At 35.8% G+C, this 12,474-nt stretch overlaps 1 long non-coding RNA gene across 3 annotated transcripts in view; it reads left to right on the forward strand.

Annotated features, from left to right (window-relative positions):
- Positions 1–6,925: 6,925 nt before the first annotated feature.
- The window catches only part of LOC136832823 (uncharacterized), a 422,550-nt gene continuing 417,001 nt past the window's right edge, over positions 6,926–12,474 (forward strand). For 2 of the 3 annotated variants that reach the window (XR_010851329.1, XR_010851330.1), the window contains exon 1: positions 6,926–7,187. This is a non-coding gene — a long non-coding RNA (uncharacterized lncRNA). The remainder of the gene's footprint in view (positions 7,188–12,474) is intronic. The other variant, XR_010851328.1, reaches the window with a different exon arrangement.

The following is a 12,474-nucleotide window of genomic DNA, read 5'->3' on the forward strand; positions in this document are numbered from 1 at the left end:
AACCAACTGGTTACCTAGTCACTTATTGTGGAATCCGAGTAATTTCTATCATCAGAAATAAATTCCTCTAATTCTTCATTGGCCGTTCGGAGAATCGAACAGTAATATTTGGATAAAATGGGAACAATTAAACAGTAATATCTGGATAAAAGGGACAGTCAGCACAAGGAGGTGCAGGAAAATATTTGGGAGTCCTTCAGAGTTTTCCTGGGCAGTATATATATATATATATATATATATATATATATATATATATATATATATATATATATATATATATATATATATATATATATATAAACAGAAATGTAATATGCATAAAACCAGTTTGATAACTATATGCCTCATCCCCCCCTATATATAAATATGTATATATATATATTTTTTCTATTATTCATTGCACCTTTTCAAGAGGCTAATAAATGAGTAACACCTGAGAAAGCAATATGGCTGGAATTAATGTAGGCATAATTGCCTGTCTAAAGAACTCTTAGCTTTAAAAAATAAAACCTCATAAAATAGGTAAATTACCTTGAGGCAAATCTTGTAATTTACAGGCTTTCTCTGCTGTCTAAGCAATAACTCTTCAGATATATGTTTAACTATTTTTGGTTAAGACAATATGAAAGCAAAATATACTGAACAACGCAGCTTAAAAACTTCTCCGGGGACGAGATGCCATAGTCTGCTGAATGGTCATTAGTAATATCATCATTTGCCTTTAAGGGAATTGGTATATATTAAAACAAAAACGTTTATTTCAAATATTAACAATAAATTTTGCCGTGAATCGTCACTGGAATTCTTAGTTGATAATAAGTCACCAACCCTTCTTTTGACATGCACAACAGCTAGTCCGTCCACTGGTTTATCATGGGATGAAGGAGATTATCAGTAAAAATTGACTATGGGAAAGACTAGTATTTAAATTTATTACCTTGAAAGGTAGTAATGGTGCAAGTGATACTGGTGATAACAGTAGTGATGATAATACTAATGAAGTTACAGTGATAGTAGCTTTAGTGATACTAAAAGTCATAAAAATATGTTAATGACAGCAGTATATATACTTTCCATTTGTATAAGTTTTGGTAATAGTACTGATGGCATTTTAATGGTATTATTATGTTTCACTAGTATCGATAATGTAGTGTATGTTGAAGTGTAACCAGTATAAATGAATTCACCAAACTAGTACTGATTTCATTATCCCTCTTACTACTAAGATTTAAACCAGCCTTGTGCTGGCACGGTTTTTACTGAGTCATTCAGATTGCCAGTAAATTACCACTTGATAAGAAGAATGTTGGATCCGCGAATAAAGGTAAGGTGTACATCCAAGAGATCAGGCAAAACAATCGAAGCATTGATGTCCATTTTAGGTTTACAGCAAAAATAAACTGCTGTAAAAAATTTACATATGTTCATGCAGCCTTGTCCAGTTCTATAAAAACTGCTAGTTCCAATAAAAAGAATATGTTTAACTATTTTTATTAAGACAATAGGAAAGCAAAATATACTGAAACAACGCTAAACTTCTTCCAAGGACGATGCCAAAAGTCTGCTGAATGGTCATTAGTAATATCATCATTTGCCTTTTAAGATATTAGTAAGGATTAGATATAAAAAGTGTTTATTTCAATATTAGCAATTAATTTTTGCTGTGAATCGTCACTGGACATTCCTCAGGCTATTTTCCCCAACCCTTCTTTTCGACATGCACAACAGCTATAGTTGGTTTATCATGTATATGAAGGAGAGTATTAATGACAGTAGTATTTAGTAGTACCAGTAATGGTAGTAATGGTGCAAGTGATACTGGTGATAAGCAGTAGTGATGATACTACTAATGACAGATACAGTGATAGTAGCTTTAGTGATATTATTTTCATAATAGTGTTATCAATGACAGCAAAGTTATATATTTTCCATTTGTTTAAGTTTTGGTAATAGTACTGATGGCAGTTTTAATGGTATATACTTATGTTTCACTAGTATATATAAGTGCTGTTGATAGTGTACGTATATATAGTTACCATTACTAGTACTATAATTACCAATAGGCTATTAGATTTAGCCAGCCTTATGCTGGCACGGGCTCTTGCTCTGCAGTGCCATAAATTACCACTTGATAAGAAGAATTTGCAATCAATCCGAGACAAATAGATAAGGTGTACATCAAGAGATCAGGCAAAACAATCGAAGTATTGATGTCCATTTTAGGTTTACAGAAAAATGATAAACTGCTGTAAAATTTACATACTGTTCATGACCTATCCAGTCTCTATAAAAACAAGCATAGTTCCCTGAAAGAATCATTTTGAAAGTTTTACCAAAGGTAAATTTATATCAAAAATTTAAAACAATTTCTAATATAAAATTCACAATTACAACTTGATAAAATTCATGCAAATACGCTTGAGAAACAATATATATATATTATAATATATATATATATATATATATATATATATATATATATATATATATATATATATATATATATATATATATATATATATATATATATATATATATATATATACAATATTGTATCTATATAAAATATTTATAGGATGTCATCACAAAATTACTTAGTGAATAACATCACTTCAACAGCTTCTTGATATACCTGAAAAACGGATTTTTAAATCTTGTTTATTATTTTAATAAAGTTTATCAAAGGAAAAAGTTAATTTCTGTACGATTAGACCTAGTACTAGTTTTTAATAGACCACCTATATTCAGATAATATATATACTGTATATAATGTATGCTAAATGTCATTTGTATAAATTAAAAAAGACTCAATTATTTCATCAATAATCACAATAGGTTAAAAATACTAACCTCTCCAAACGCTTATTAACTGAAATCAATTAATATTCTAAATAAGATTTTGCAAACCTTAAATATAAAATAAAATGACAAAGTAATTTCGTTTCGAGTTGTACCTTTCAACGATTTAGAGTCTAAAATAATGATCTCAATTCCGTTGCTGACTTTTAGTGGTGACTGAAAACTGAGGCTGCAGTGAAACTTGAAATCCTGGAACGGATGATCATGATGACTCTGTTTTTGGAGGGACATCTTACATATAAAAAAAGATTAAAAGATATCTAGTACTGCAACAGAAACTAAAATACATTGCACATATATATACTTAACAAACAAAACAATAATATATGTGTAAACCTATATTATATATATGTTTATCCTATTTTTATAATACACTTTATATAACAATATATCATATATATATATTTTATATATTTCTTAGATATCATATATATATATATATATATGCCGGACTTAAAATATTTATGGCCTATCTTGTCCACAAATTTAAGCTACAAATGTCCAACTTATCTCTGATTTTGGATGCACTGGCCTGAATAAAAGGAATAGAGCACACATTCATATATATAGTTTATATATATATGATGTGTTGTCAGAACAAGAAGCCCATATATTTTGATATTTTTATATATATATATATCAATTTAATATCTGTAAGTGCCTAAAGAAATTTATTTCTCCCATCAAAACTAGCTTTTTCGTTTTTCTAATTTTTATTTTTCAATCTCAATTGTGTTATAATAATTGAAAGATAAAAGTTCTAACTTCCCTTTAAGATACTTTGTCATTTGACAAACACGGTCGTCTTTTTTGAATCTCTAAATCTTGGGTCAAATACCATTCCCTCAATTTCTCCAAGTGCTTTCAAGGCTCAACTTTGAATCTCTGTCATCGAAACTTTTCTGCCCATTTTGGATGGTGGCCTGTCTCCTTAAGGAAATCAGCAGCCATCAGAAAAAGGTTGGGACAAAAAGACATAGGCAACTATATCTCTGTCATTGAAACTGGATTTCTGCCCAGTTTTTGGATGGTGGCCTGTCTTCACGGAAATCAGCAGCTGTCAGGCTCACTTAATTAATAAAAAGTTCGAGAGAACAACTGTCTCTGTCATTGAAACTGACCTTTTGGATGGTGGCCTTTTCCTAAAAACACTGTCAGGCTCACTTAAAACCAGTTCAAGACATAGGCAATTAAAATATCTCTGTCAAAAACTGGATTTCTGCCCACTTTTTGAATGGTGGCCTGTCTCAAGGAAATCAGCAGCTGTCAGGCTCACTAAGGTTAGTATACCAGTTCGAGGCATAGGCAACTTTGCCTCTGTCATCGAAACTGGATTTCTGCCCACCTTTGGATGGTGGCCTGTCTCCTTAAGGAAATCAGCAGCTGTCAGGCACTCCTAAAGTCCCTAGAGATGTTACGATCGCCGGATCCGGTCGTCTGAACCGGAAATAAACCTCACTGTCTATGGTGATCTCCTTCGACCAAAAGTGGGCGGAGTCCATCGGCCTCTCCGACCAGCTCACAACCTGCCGTTGCCAGGTTCGTGGTTTCCGTTTTAGTTCAGTTGGCTGGAAGCCTCCACATCTATGGCGTGATCTCAAGATTTACTTCAGTTTCAGCTAGACACTGAAAGGGAAACATGGCAGCTACGTCGGCAGATGAGTTCTTGAAGGAGTTTATTTAACGTCGTAGGAAAGCGAAATGATGCCTATGATAAATTAGTTTGAAAATTACAGGAGGAGGATGCAATATATATATATATATATATATATATATATATATATATATATATATATATATATATATATATATGTATGTATAGTTGGAGAAGAGAAATGAATGATCTCACGCTTATGTATTTAATGAATTGAAACTTTATCCTGGTGACTGGTTTAATTACCGGAGAATGGACGAGCAGACCGACATGGAATTATTATATATGGTCTCCCCTCTTCTAGAAATAAAAAGCATGCTTGCACATGACAACCAACATCACTGTACGAGAGGTTGCTGGCCACACTTCGGTTTGGCGCCAGTAGTCGTCTCCTTGGGCACATGATCCCAGAGACATGTAAAGCAATTATTCAAGTTATGCAACACGAGTTTGCAAAGGTAAGAAGTAACTATGTTGCATACGCAGCATCCTGCATCGTCTAGTGGTATATAGTCTAGTATACAGTAGGTCTATGATCCGCTAAAGCAGAATAGGCCCTTAAACCTACGTTTCTGTAGCTAGACAAGAGTAAAATTTTCAACTTTTTTGTACAAAAAATTTTTAATTTATACAAGGAAAATTGAAATACTATTGAAAATATTATCATAAACTTTTATTTTATGTACGGAAAATAACAATGCAATTTAAACAATAGCACAAAACACAACATTGCAGCATCGCGGAACACTCTTGCCTCCGTTCATATTTTCCTGTTTTTTTACCATTTTTATGGAGATGTGTATTATGATTTTATTTCAGGGGATAATATAAAGTTTTTTTTTATAATCAGCAGAATTTATTTTAGTTCGGTAAAACAACCATTGCAAAATAAATGAAGGTGAAAAGAACCACAGATTAACCAACTTTTCGAAACCATTGCCAACCAATCAGCGTCAAGGAATGGTCGTGACGTAATCAGTGGCGGGGCTTAGCTGCAGAGCACGGTGGTCTTTGCTATAGTGCAGCTATAGTCTGACTACGATGGCATGAGAATCATGAGATTCGAACAAGGCCATATTAATTAATGTACACCATAACCTCCTCAATTTACTCACGTTTATTTTCAAAGGACCCCTTTCATGAAATCTTACTGTGTATTCTCACTCTCGCCCTCCTACTTCTCTGCAGTTTTTCGTCTCGGTTGCAGCAATCACTAGAAAACATCAGCTCTAATGGCCTTGTTCGAATCTCTCTCATCCCATCGTAAACAGACTAGCTTTAGGATAGAGCCTAATTGCACTCAAAAGATACAGTACACATTTCATCCATGCTAAATTCCATTACTAATATTGTGTTCGTACAAAAAAGCAAAAATGCTCGATATGATTTCGTTGTCAATCGCTAACGAGTGACTTTTCTCAGAACCGAACTGAACCGAGAAGTTTAACCGATATTTCACTAGAATTCACACAAGCGCTACAAGACTTGAGACTCAATATCTTATTCACAAAGTAGGCTACCTGTTCAAGTTTGAGACATCACGTAAATTTATTCCATTATTAATGATGTTTCATAAAGGCTTATTAATGAATGGGTTAAATATGTGAAAGTACGATTGCCTTACCTCATGGAGGTAGGATATCTGGGAAATCGGCCGCAGACAACAAAATTTCTGCCTCGTCAAGTTTTCCGCCACTCTCTCCTGGCAGTCAGTGAGTGATGACCCAATTCCAGATGTAATTCATTATCAGTAAACCATTCATAAATGTAGAAACGATTAAAAAACTCAAATACAAAAGTTTGGTATAAAAATTTCATTCTTCAAGTGCTATTTTCCCTCTTGCCATGTGAATATACATGGTGGAAAAAAATTTCCGCCATTTCCGTCATCTTCGAAGTGTGACGTCATCATCCGTTTCTCGGACGAATTTCCGCCAAAATCCAGCACTGGTACTACCGCACCTGATATAGGCTGCCGAGGACGAGGGTTCCGCCAAAAGAGGAACTCAATGGTACTATTCTGGTAATCCAGAGCGAGGAAACTTGAATGTTTTTCGATGAAGGAGATAATGGAGCACATAAGAAATTTAAGAAAAGTACTTATTGGACATACATATTGCACAAACATAAACTTTATATAAGTTTGCTCATAAACTATGCAACTGATATCACTACGTATACATAAAAACGACAAAACATTGGGTTTAGAAGGAGGATTTAACGGTGCATGTCATTTTTTTAGTAAGAATGAATTAGCAATGAGGAAATTGTGACATTCGTGTAACTCTTACAGAGATAAAATCAATACCAAGACTAAAGCGTGCACCAAAACAAACAAACTTGTTGCTGAAAAGTAAAGTTTTCCATCACATAACAACTGAACAGTTATCTTCCTTTCAAAAACCCAAGATGATATACTTTTGCGTCGACGGACGACTCGGGTCGTTGTTGCTCTACGGAGCCGTTTCAGGAATAAATTCCTGCTACAACTAGACTGAGCTGTTCCTCTCGGTGTGATGTATCGTGTACGTTGTCCTTGTTTTGTTATTTGTCAACAAACAGGAGAGGACTTATTAATATGTTTTTATTATGCGTGCTTAAGTTTACTTAGTAAATAGTGTATTCGACGCGGTCCTGAACATTATAACGTTGGATGCAGGCATGAGCAGAAAATGTAAGTGTCTAATATAGGCCTACTTTTACAAGTAAACTGTTCGGCTAATAATTTTTGTGGTCTGAACGAATTTATCAAGTATTTATGTTAGTCTAGAAGTGAGTGGTCTTTAGAGGCAGCCTAATGGAAGGTTAGGTTAATGCATACAACGTGATTATACCCATTTTTATTTTAAACTTTAGGCCTAGTCGTTTTACGGAGTTGAAAATATGCGGAAAATTTTTACTTGAGGCTAATAACAGCCACGTTTGCATGAGCTCGTGTTAGCTTAGTACCAGGCCCGTGGGGATGAACGTTGTAACAAGATGATATGTAGGTCTATCACGGTAACAGTATACCTTAGTTTGACCAGACCTCTGAGCTGATTAACAGCTCTCCTAGGGCTGGCCCGAAGGATTAGATTTGGTCATTCCAAGCCTGCTATCCGCGGTGAGCTAGACTGTGGCAATTGGCGTTTTTCTATGTTATTTTACTTGCTTTACAAGAATTTAAAGTAATATTTTGTCGGCCGGCTGTAACTGAACTGTAATTGACCTTTGAAGACTACAAGACTTGAATTACCTAACGCGGGGTAGGTCTAAGCCGTCATTCTGGGCAAGCCCCCCCCCACCCCCCTCCATAGGTAATACGGCAAAATTGTAACCAGTAAACACCTCTAGGGTACGTTAGGTTGGTATTTTTAGGGGTGTTTACTGGTTACAATTTTGCCGTAAGGGCTTGCTGCGAATGCCGGCTTAACTAACCACATTATTCAAGTCGATAGTCGGAATTCTAAACCGGCTGTCCGTGGTGAGCTAGACTATGGCAAATACCAACCTAACGTAAACTAGAGGTGTTTACTGGTTACAATTTTGCCGTATTAGTTATGGAGGCGGGGGGCTGGTATTGTCTTACCTTACAAGTCCTTATTTTTCTCTGCTATTAGGCATTTGCGAAGGTTATGTATTGAGAAGAAATTTTTTGTTTTGATGTGATTTACCCAAGAAAAATATAAATTATAAAGCGGGAGGTGGCTGGAGTCTAACGAAAAATAACCATAATAAGTACCGTTCATAATTTATTATATAAATGGACACATAAGTAACCAGACGTCTGATAAGGGAGAGAGATGACGACGAAATATGAAGGCCGGCCATCCAGGGCTGCTCTTAGCCATTTAATAGGCGTGGCTACCCACCAATATTTCAATTTAGCAACATACTTAGTACTAACTGGATTCAAATGCAGTGGAAATATTGTGGAATTGAAATACCTGATATACCCACAGGCCTCCTTTCAATGGAAACAGGCTTCTTCTGTCTTGTGTAGGGGTCATGGCAAATACTGCAGCACCTCCAATAGGCCTCTCCACTCCAGTCATACATTTTAGTAGGCTACCTGGGTCAGGTGGGTGTGGTCCTCCTCCTCCTCCTCTCACTTGGTATAGCCTCATTTTGGCTTATTTCTTATATTGTCTTATTTTACGTCTTCAGTTAGTAGAAAAATGGGTATTTCTAAGTAGCCTATTAGCCTACCCACGAGGCCTCTGGAGTCCTCCAAGGCTGTAGCCTGGTAGGGTCCTTCCTACCTGGGTCATTTGGCGTAGCCTCGTTTTGGCTTCTCTTCTTATTTCATCTTATTTTGTGGCTTTAGTTTATAGAAAATGGCCTGAATTTTGCTCATTTTGTGTTTGATTGATTGAAAGGGTTAGGTAGCCTCCCTGTAGCCTGCATCAAAGACCTGATTCTTACGTAATCGTTCCGCCTCATTGGAGGTTTTGGTATAATAATATCAAGGCCTCATCTAGAAAGTTGTTGTTGTTACATGTTAGACCAAGAAACATTCTTGGGGGGATGTCAAAAGCAGGTCCTAACCCCAAGGGTATGTATGGCTTTTCATTGGGGTAAATCCCCCCCCCCCCTCTATCATTAAACATGGATGGCTTGTGACCAGTGAACCATTTACAAGAGAAGTCATGAATATCCAGCTTGCCTGAATAACATTAAATCAAACCTGTTGTGGCACGAAGTAGTAGCTCCACAGGCTGCCTTTGACTTCAAATTTCTGCAGGTTTTACTTAAAATTAGGCCTAATACCAATTTTCCTGTAGTTATTGTTCATTTTGAACTTCTGACATTCATTTTGTTACCAATTTAGAACTTTTCAACAAGCTAGGGACCCTAGGGAAATCTAAAGTTCATCCAACAAGTTGGAGACCCTAGTGGACACCTGGGGTTATGGATGGATACAACATTAAAGGGTAATTTACTCCCCTGTTGTTAGTAACCCAAATTTAGGGGACCCCTAGGAAACTGAGGTTATGGGTGGGGTAGACCACGGAGCCTGGTTGAAGGTGACCAAAATTTACTGTACAATGGAAAAACAGAGGTTTAAAACCCAACACAAACACAGGAGGAACAAGATGAGAAGGTAGCTGTTACAAAGACAAACACTTGCACTACTACTGCTATTTCAAATGCTGCCAAACATGCACACTTGTGCAACAGAGCTTTTGTTTCACAGGCTGACTTCTTGACTGAGGAAAAGGGCAGCTGGGATTGATCCCCAACTGTATTATGGTTCAGACCTTCCCTGAAAAAAAGGGACGCCATATCTAAAAACTAACTTAGAATGTTCTTGAAAATAATGCCATGTTTACCACAGTGAAAATAATGGAGTAAAATATTATTCTTCTCTAACAGCAATGGATCCTAAATCACATAATAATCCAACCTAAATGTAACAATAAAAACTGAGGTGCATTTGGCTGAACAGTTAGGGTAATACAGTTAGGCATCCTCTCTAATGCCCTTTCAAAGGTACAATCCAATAAAATCACGTTACACTTAGTTAATCCACATTGAGGAAACCTGTTTGGATTCATCATGTGTTAACTCATATTTTTTGTGGTTTTTGTTTTTATAACCGATTTTCTTTCTAGTTAAATAAATTTGAGTTCCTTATTCACAATTATAACTACTCCTGTAAATAATGATTACATTGATGCATTCTTCCTAATGATAACCTTTACCTTAGATTGCTCAAACATAAATTACAATTGAGGACAGAATGCAGAATGTTGATGCACCTAGAGGAACTGTTAAAACAGGGGTTTTTAGGAGAAAATGAAAGTTTCTCCCACCAAAATATTGTGGGGTATTCATATCCATTACTTTCCCAGGATAGACCTAGTCTTTTGAGTACTAATGAAATTTACTGTTTGTGTTAGAGCTGTTCATATAACCCCTTCCATCAACTAAAACACAAATTTTTAACCAATAGTAAAACTTTGTTGTCTTTAATTAATTTGGGATTTCTTCAGAAAAATTGGGTGAGAAATTAATATTCAAAAAGCCTACCCTACTAGGTTAGGTTGGTTCAAGTTACTGAAACAATTTACAAAATAACTCAGCCTACTAGGTTTGGTTAGGTTGGTTTATTGCTGTAAAAACCTGTAATTTATGTTTAAAGCAAAAAGGGGGTTCCACTAACAGTGGTTCAACATGTGTGAAAAATAAAATAAACAGCCAGAAAAATATGTTTCGTGTATCATGAAAACATACTGGGTTTTTGTAATTAGCTGATTTTACAATTCCATAATCACCCCTCATTTAATTAAAGCGGCCTACTGTTTTAGGTTACTTAACTTATTAGATAACTAGGATGTAAACTTTTATTTGGTTGCTTAATGCAGGTTAGTGTGCTGTTTTAATGTTTCTGACTCTCATGCATTATCACTCTTCCATGCTATGCTAGTTAGTTAAACTAATTCCTTTGCAGATTCTAGGGTAAACCCTAATTTACCCCCCAACCCCTCTTCTCTCAACCCACCTCTTATTTTCAAAATTTTTGGTATCCTCTTGTAATGCATTAATTAATATTGATTTTTAGTTTTGTTTACTGGTGATTCCTCTAGTGCATAAACTGAACATTCCATTGAACCTCTAACTTAATCTTTGCCCATTACCTGGTGTAGTACTGATGATCAAATGGATCCCAATGGATTTTGTAGTCTTAACCTAACATATTGTTACGGCAGTTACCAAATGTTAACCTGACAGCTGTTAAAGATTAGTGCCTTTCAAAAAAATATAGATTATTAGAATTCCCGGTGTGGTAGTGGCTTTCAGGCTGGATTTCAAAACAAAACATTCAGTTGCAGCAAAATTTACAAGTCTTCAGTTCTGGAATTCAAGTGATCTTTTGTCAGTTGCTGGGCTTGGATTAATCGAGTGTATTGAATGTTTTTTTTATTTAAGTAACATTTTGTGAGTTGGATGAATCGGACAGATAACCAAACTTTCAGTTTTTTATATAAGTAACTTACTTTTTTGCCGTAATTCTTCCTAATGTTTCACTTACCTGACAGCTTAAAATTTTCCTCGGTGCTGGTACATCATTTGTTTACGGAACCTGCTCCCTGCCCCCCCTGCCGCTTTTTCACCTATAGAAAGTAAATAACAACTTGGCACAGACAACAAACAAATTCTTGTCCTAGTTTGAAGCCCTGTGGTTGGCAAAACCAATTTCAAGATTTTGAAAAACCGTACTTTCCTGATTGATAATTCTTCAATTGGTGATGTATTCTTTTGCAAGCCTTGCGGCTTTTTATTAGTTAGTGATAGTCGAGAGAGTAATCTGATCGTTGGCTTTGGTTTCCCACCTTTTTCCCATTTTTGGACTTGTCTGGTCTTTTTCAAAATGGGCATCACTAGTGCTTCTAGTTTGTTGCTTACAGCAAAGGCTGCAATGACCGTCTGACTGAGGAATCGTACATTCTCACCTGACCTGTGTACTGTTTGTAGATGCCAAACTTAAGGATCTGTTGACGTAGGTTAGGTTATGGGAGGTTGGTTGGGCCATTTACAAAGAAACAAAAGTCAGAATGTCAAAGCTCACATTAAAACAATCCCATAAGGGACAAAATCCCTACGTGACCCCTACCTGCAACCCAGGATTCATTCCTTTTCACTGACCTCCATTTCATTTCCTTTCTTCCACCCCTGTCCTCAGTCCTCTACCTGTTCAACAGTTGATTCACCCCGTGCATCTGCAAAAGGTTTTCCTCCTGTCACACCTTTCAGACCTTTTTATTACTCCCAATTTACCTTTCAGCTTTGAATGACCTTATAGGTCCCAGTGCTTGGCCTTTGGCCTAAATATTCCAACTTAACCTAACTAACCTAGAGTACCAGGTCCTTACCCTAGTGCATAGTCTTTTCTGGTTGGTTTGGTCGTTTGCAAGTGAAATGCACGGCTGAAATGTTCAAAGCGAAAATCAAAATATTATACGACATTAATATTTTCA

The sequence above is a fragment of the Macrobrachium rosenbergii genome, chromosome 50 (assembly GCF_040412425.1).
Source record: "Macrobrachium rosenbergii isolate ZJJX-2024 chromosome 50, ASM4041242v1, whole genome shotgun sequence".
In the NCBI taxonomy this organism is placed as follows: Eukaryota; Metazoa; Arthropoda; class Malacostraca; order Decapoda; family Palaemonidae; genus Macrobrachium; species Macrobrachium rosenbergii.